Raw genomic sequence first — 7,500 nt, 5'->3', positions numbered from 1 at the left:
ATTTTACTTATGATTGCATGATATATTTTTATAATGTTGCATGGTATATGTATGGAGTGCTCTATAACAAGGGAACTATAAGCATAAATTTGTGCGTAACTTAGAGGTGAAAAATATTTTCAATTATATATAAATCTTAGATCTTTGCGAAATCAGTGATTTATTTTTTATTGATTGATGTTAGTCAACATTTGGGCGATTCCCGTTAGGGTTATATACTGCGAAGAGGTGGTAGAGCAGAAAAAAATAATTAATTAATTAATTAATTAATTAATCATAAAAAATATTAATTATAAAAAAAGTCCACTAGTATGTAGCTTCGTCTCCGCTAGTGTGAAAAAAGTGCTCAGCAAATTGCTTACATTAATAAATGAAGCAAGAATAAAACCAGTGTGAAAGGAAATCTTGCCACTTAGTGACCAAAAAAATGCTAAAAATTATATATGTAAAAATAAATGCATAAATAAAATAATAACATAAAATAAACTTATATCAGCTAGTGAAAATTTTGTGTGTCCACTAGTATGGTTAAATTATACTCAGATTCTGTGTTCCACCTGTCATTAATTAATAAACAAAGGTGAATGCAAAATAAAGCACTACTTTCATTGATTAGAGGTCCAAGCGACAGAAGTAGATAGCTTTAATATTCAGTGTGTAATACAAAATAAGATATGGTTACACATTATAATAATAGTAATAAAATATGACCATATTACACTTAAAAGTGAACTGACTTACCAACAAAAAATACAATAGTACTGAATTGTACAATAAGTAAATCAGTAGATAAATAGTCAGTAAAATCAATGAACAATTGAAAGGTTGACACGTGACGTGGTTTTATAAGGTACGGAAGCAAAGGGTCCATTACCAGTTAAATAGAGGTGATTATTAGAATGCCAACCTCAGATCAAGCTGGGCAAGGAAATCAGGGTCTCACGTCAGCCGCCAGCGAGAGCCAGGGGAGCACTCCCTCAGAGAACATTATGACAAATATGGACCTGCCCAGAGATGTCGCACAAATTTGTAAGAGTTTTACTGAGAAGTTGGAGAGGAAGGAGATGGACAGATTAGAAAAGGCTTTTGATATTCCGTATTTTGTTTCGAACAGAATTGACAAACATCCTTCAGTGTCTCAGACAGTGTGTCCTGACGCGGGAAGCTGGCTTGCTATTATAGAGGCCAGATGCCCGCGATCTGAGTGGACTGATGAAGGGTTAATATATGTTGTAGTTAAATACACACTAGATAGCGCGGCAGCAGCAGCACAGTTGTGTAAGACTCAAAATCCAAGGAACTGGATAGCTTTTAAGGAAACTTTCCTGAAATATTTTCCAAAATCTTCCTCACTAGATGTTACTTTGACAGAGTTAGAGACCACAAAGATCCGCGAGGGGGAAAACTTAGAGAATTACAATGTGAGATTGCAGGTTCTTGTTGCAAAGGCAATGTCAATAGAACCAACAAAGATTATCTGATTCCCAATATGTTAGACATGGGGAACTTTTAGCACAGGGATTGGAGTACATGAAACAACACCCAGAGGCTAAATTAGTTTATGAGGAACAAGGGAATAATAAAAAAGTACGTGTTAATGCCCTGCCTCAAAGGACAACCGAAAGCCACGGCACTGATTACAATAACCAAAGTAAAATGAATATGGCACCCACACACAGGGGTCTGATGCAACATCAGAGTGGTCCCCAGCCTTCTACGTCCTCCTTCAGAGAATACAGTCATAAAAGGAAATTACCTTTCTGTACATTTTGCAAGAAAAATGGTCATGACATAGATACTTGTTATCGATTCAGGGGACAAGCTCCAGGACCCTCTCGACAGCATGCTAACAATAGTGACTGTAACTGTGGAAGTACTGGTAATGCAAAGAAAGCTTACCATTCGCATTCAAATTGGAAATCAGCTAGGTCTTACAATAATACCCATAAACGACCCACATGGAACCCTAGGAGAAAGTCAAACAAGTCAGAAAATCAGTCGGGAAACGGAAACCGACCAGCAAAAAAACAAGTGACATGACTAACAACCTTAGTGAAATCAGGTAGCCAAAATCAAGAAGTATTAGTACAAGTTGCCAGTGCTACAAAATTTAATGGTAAAGGATTGATAGTTTTAAATGTAGTAGTAGAGGGCAGCGAAAGAAGAGTATTGTTTGATACTGGTGCCGAAGTATCCTTAGTGCATGAATCCATATTGCCAGCTTCGAAAACAAGGGACTATACAAAGACTAACGTGAGTGTCCGTCTAGCAGATGGGTCTATGTTACAACATCTTGGATTGGTTCCACTAACAATGTGGTTAGCTAAAATTCCTTTGACTCATCATTGCTTTGTAGTTAAGGATGTGGATCTACCTACAGAGATATTATTGGGTTCAGATTTTATTCTTTCCCATAGGGTAGAGTTTTGTTCAAAACCATTTGAGATGCAAATAAATAAAACAAGGATACCTGCAAGGCTTATACCATCTAGCTCACTAAAACCAGTTGTAGCTACTCTGCCAGTGGAAGTAGATGAAATTTGGGAGAGCAGATATTTTAAGTGATTCTGATGAAAATACGTCTGAAGATTACCACATTATGGAAGGTCACTCTCAGACCTTGTCGGCATGCTTTGCTACATCTCAGTGTGTTGACGGGTTTTCAGGTGGTACTGTAGGGATGGTAGTCAGGAGTTGTCATAGCAGAGGGCTCTTAGAGGATAATATATCAGGAATTTTCATACCAAGAGAGCATGTTACTAATAGCAACTTGTTGAGCAAAGGGGTTGTACAGTTGATAAAAAACAAGAGGATGAGTTTTGGTTTAAAGTCCCATATTTAAATGTCCAACCAGAGATGGTAGAATTAATATCAGATTGCCCAGTGGGGTATGTAACAGTTGTTAGAAGGAATACCTTTGCCACAAAAATCAAGTAAATCCAACATTCACGGTGAAGTCATAGTAGGTGCACTCGTGCAATCTTCTCGTGAAGAGAAATTGAGAGAGCAAGTAAATACTTTGTTTCCTGATCTACAAAGTAAAGAAAATCAAGTACTGCAAATGCTAATCAATAAGTATGGACAAGCATTTTCACTTAAAGATGAACCTCTTACTGTAGCAACTCATTTCTTCCATGAAATTCGGACAGTAGGACCGCCAGTGTATAAAAGGCCATACCAAATTCCTGCAAAGTATCGGGAGGAAATTCAAGCCCAGATTGAGGACATGTTAGAGAAAGGGATAATTAGGTGCTCTAGATCACCATACAATAGTCCTCTTGTCCCTGTAATTAAGAAAGACAAAACTCTTAGACTATGTTTAGATTTTCGCGCACTAAACAAAGTAATCGAGGATGACAGATATGCGCCAGGGTTATCATCAAATTCCATTAACTTCTGAGAGCTGTCCTAAGACTGCTTTCTCAACACCAAATGGACATTATGAGTTTACTTCTCTGCCATTTGGCTTAAAGGATGCTCCCTCGTGTTTTCAAAGAGCAATTAATCAGGCTTTAGCAGGACTAATAGGAAGATCAGCCATGGTATATATGGATGATATAGTTGTCTTTGGATCCTCATGGGAAGAACACCTGTACAATCTTGAGGATATTCTTGATAGATTAATACAAAGTAACCTTTCCTTAAAACTGGAGAAGTGTAGTTTCTTCCAAGAAGAGATTAAGTATCTTGGACATATAATTTCCAGTAAAGGTATCAAAACCTCAGGGAGAAAGTTGGAAGCTCTGCGGAACTTTCCAAAACCAGTGGTATTGAAAGAGCTGCAGTCATTTCTTGGTCTTGCAAATTATTATCGCAAATTCATTTTGAATTTTGCACAAGTAGCCAAGCCTCTTACTGAAATGACAAAGGGTTCTCGGAAGCTTAATAACCGCAAAATCGTCCTTAAATGGTCAAATGAAGCACTGAAAGCTTTCAATGATCTTAAAGAATTGCTTGCTAAAGAGGTAACTCTTTCTTATCCAGATTTTGACAAAATTCATTCTGAATACGGATGCTAGTGAATTTGCTGTTGGGGGTGTACTCCAGCAACATGATAATAATGGGCATTTGCGTCCAATAACTTTTTCAGTCGTACTCTGAATGAGAGCGAAGTTAAGTATTCCACGATTGAAAGGGAAGCCCTAGCAGTAGTGTATGGTCTCACAGTAAAACCGATCTATTATACTAGGATTTCCAGTCAAGGTGGCCAGTGATCATAGACCACTTGTTTGGCTTTTTAATTATGCAGGGCCAAATTCACGGATTCTGCGTTGGCAGATGTCTGTTGCTGATTTTGAGCTGGAAGTTACTTACATAGCTGGGAAACAAAATTGTGTGTGCTGATGCACTATCTAGAATAAGAAATGCAGATCACCCCATTGATAACTATATTGTGTCGGCTGTGACACGGAGTGGAAGAGAATCATTAAATAATGAGTCAGAGAGAGAAGTGATAGCCTGGGACCCACTTAAAGTTAGGATGGATCAGGATGCTCATCCATTATGGGGTCAGGTAAAGAGGTATCTCAGGGGTGAAGTAAATGAGTGTCCTCGATTAAACTATGATGTCAATGATTTTAAAATACTACAAGATGGAATTCTCTATCATACCCATGTCAATATATATGATCAGCTAGACACTCGAGTTGTTATTCCAGACTCGTATAAAAACACTGCATTGTATCTGGCCCATTGCCTTCCCTTAGCAGGTCATGGAGGGGTCCAGGTTACCCTTGAGAGACTAAAGAAGTTTTCATTCTGGCCAGGCATGTCAAAAGACGTCCCAAAGTCCTGTAGTGTGTGCCTTAAATGTAAGCCAATGAGGGATGTGCCTGCTCCGCTGCGTCGGTTCCCAGGTGTAAGAGAGAAATTTGAGCGTATACACCTAGATTTGGTAGGCCCTCTTCCTGTTACAAATGAAGGGGCAAAGTATGTGCTGACAGTAATTGATGTCCTGACCCGTTTCCTGATAGCTGTACCAATACGAAACAAAGAAGCAAAGGAAGTAGCCCAAGCTTTTATAACACATGTTGTCAGCATCCATGGCGTTCCAAAACATGTAATAACAGATGGTGGAGGAGAATTTATAAATGAAGTTTTTAAAAACTTTTGTGGGTTGCTGCAGATAAATAGACACACTACAACTCCATTCCATCCATCAAGTAATGGGTTGGTGGAGCGTGTAAATGGGACCATAATGCAAATATTGAGGAGTATGACTTATGACAACCCTAAAGAATGGGATACACTGCTCCCTTTAGCCGTATTTGCATACAATTCTGCATATCATAGGACAATCCATGATTCTCCTCACTTCCTTATGTACAACAAGGATCCCTCAATACCTTATTTAAAATTCTTTCATGATAATGGTCCATGGTACAATGTAGAGGACCTGAGACGTAAGACTTCTGTTATTGCAAACAAAGTCTATAATCGGTGCCAGCTGTACTTAGAGAAAGGTGCAGTTGACCGTGAAAGATACCAGTCACGATCCCGGGTGAAAGATATAGAAGTTGGGTCACGTATAACTTCTCAGCCCAAGGCAGGATTGTCTAAAAAATTACAACCTTTGTTTGAGGGACCTTACCGTGTAGTAGCCAAAGTTAGTGATATAGTCTACAGGCTAAAAAGCATTCGGTCTGGTCGTGAATTATTGGTGCACACTGATAGAATTAAAATAGAAGGATGCATGTCATCTCACGAGAGTAAAAACGTGAGGAGAGCAATACCCAGTTCATGATCAAATTAATAGTGACAGTGAGGAAGAGATGCCTTCTTCCCAATCCCTAGGTTCTGACAAGGAAAGTGATATGGACTTTGAGGTGAGGGGAGACTTGTCAGGTGGGCCCGCCTACAATCTCCGGTCCAAATTTTCTACCACCCAAAGTCACTAGAACAAAGGGGAAATAACCTGGTTAATGAGTATAATTCAATGTGGAGTGAGCTGAAGCAGGAAGGAACTAGCTAACTATGTGCTAAACGAACTATTGGATGTTCCTATTCCCAATTTACCAGCCACTCTGAGATAAATTGAGCATAATATAAAAGTAGAATGTGCTGATGCTGGAGATTTCCTATATGGTTCTCCATGCCAAATTTTTTCAGCCATTCTTGAGCACTATAAAAATAGAATGTGCTGATGCTGGAGAATTCCTAATTTATTACTACTATGGGTCTCCATGCCAATTTTACAGCCATTCATAAACTCTATGAAAGTAGAGGGTTTCCTCATTTTTCATTTCCCAGGAGGTTCGTGAGTAGTATCGACCCCTGTGGGTAAGAGGAAACAGTCAGATGGACGCATCTGCATTAAGGGAGCCAGTCAGATGGACGCATCTGATTTATGTGACCCTGTTACGCCTACCCCTCTAATAATAAAAAAAAAAAAAAAGTGAAGATATGAGGCATTTACTACAATGTAAGCCTACAATTTTCACAAATCGCAGTACTGCAGCTAGTGTGGTGTCCTTGTCTTTCAGGCTTTTGGTGCTAGTCACATCTAAGGTCTTATTGGCAAGCGGGCAGTGAGGTTGCCTATAACGCATTGTTCTGGACTGCACTGTTAGGTTCGCTTCATGCCTTTCGCACTGGCTATGCTGGGGACATGATCGAGGAACTGAACAGAAAACTTTAGAAGTGGAATCTAGAGGATTACCATAAAAATTGCCCATAGCTGATAAATATAGAGATAAGCACAAACTCCCTAAGATTATTTAAATAAGTATAAACTCCTTCATGGCAACATCATGACTTAGCTTTGTGTGTTCAAGTGAAGATTAACTTTTAAATACATCAAGCACTAAAGATTATTTTGAGCATAAACGATAATATTAATAATAATGATAATGATATACTATGCAAGGAGATTCTACAAGCTGTTCGAGTACTCCCGTATAATTCAGGTTCATGCTTGTTCTATTGTTCCCGCTCATGCAGGGTTCTCTGTTCCGTTTTCTGCCGTATCATTGCTGTTGCAGATCCTGAGACTGACGGAATGACGAGATCCTGCCATCACATACATGTCTTGCCGTGATGATTCTGGGTGGCTGCTGGAACACAGTTGACAGTTATGTGCTGCCCTGTCATGGAGAGTGACGTCCACCTGCAGCTGGAATTTCCTGTCTCTTTGGATGTCTGTTAGCACCATGGAATCCTGTCCTATTGGCTGAAGTCCTGACGTACGGTGATCCCTGCTTGGTGCTAATGCCCAGTACTGGAAGATGACATCAATACCCTTACAGAAGCGGTGAAGAAGACGTGCAGATGACTCATTATGCAAGAACCTTCATATGGCGTCCCTGCGACATCATAGTGTGCCCGTTTTACAGTGCAATAGAGACAATTACCATATGCGAGACTTAGTGTATCAGGGCATTTTTACCTGATGATTCTCTGTCAACAATTCCGACAGATATATAGTGTATAGTCAGATTAAAATACTAGTTGTTTTGCTGAGTACTGGAGAGGTTTTTCATCTCGGCGGTCCAATGTCCTGGG

Source organism: Penaeus monodon, chromosome 4, assembly GCF_015228065.2.
Source record: "Penaeus monodon isolate SGIC_2016 chromosome 4, NSTDA_Pmon_1, whole genome shotgun sequence".
Classification (NCBI taxonomy): domain Eukaryota; kingdom Metazoa; phylum Arthropoda; class Malacostraca; order Decapoda; family Penaeidae; genus Penaeus; species Penaeus monodon.
Note: the sequence above shows the minus strand (reverse complement) of the source record.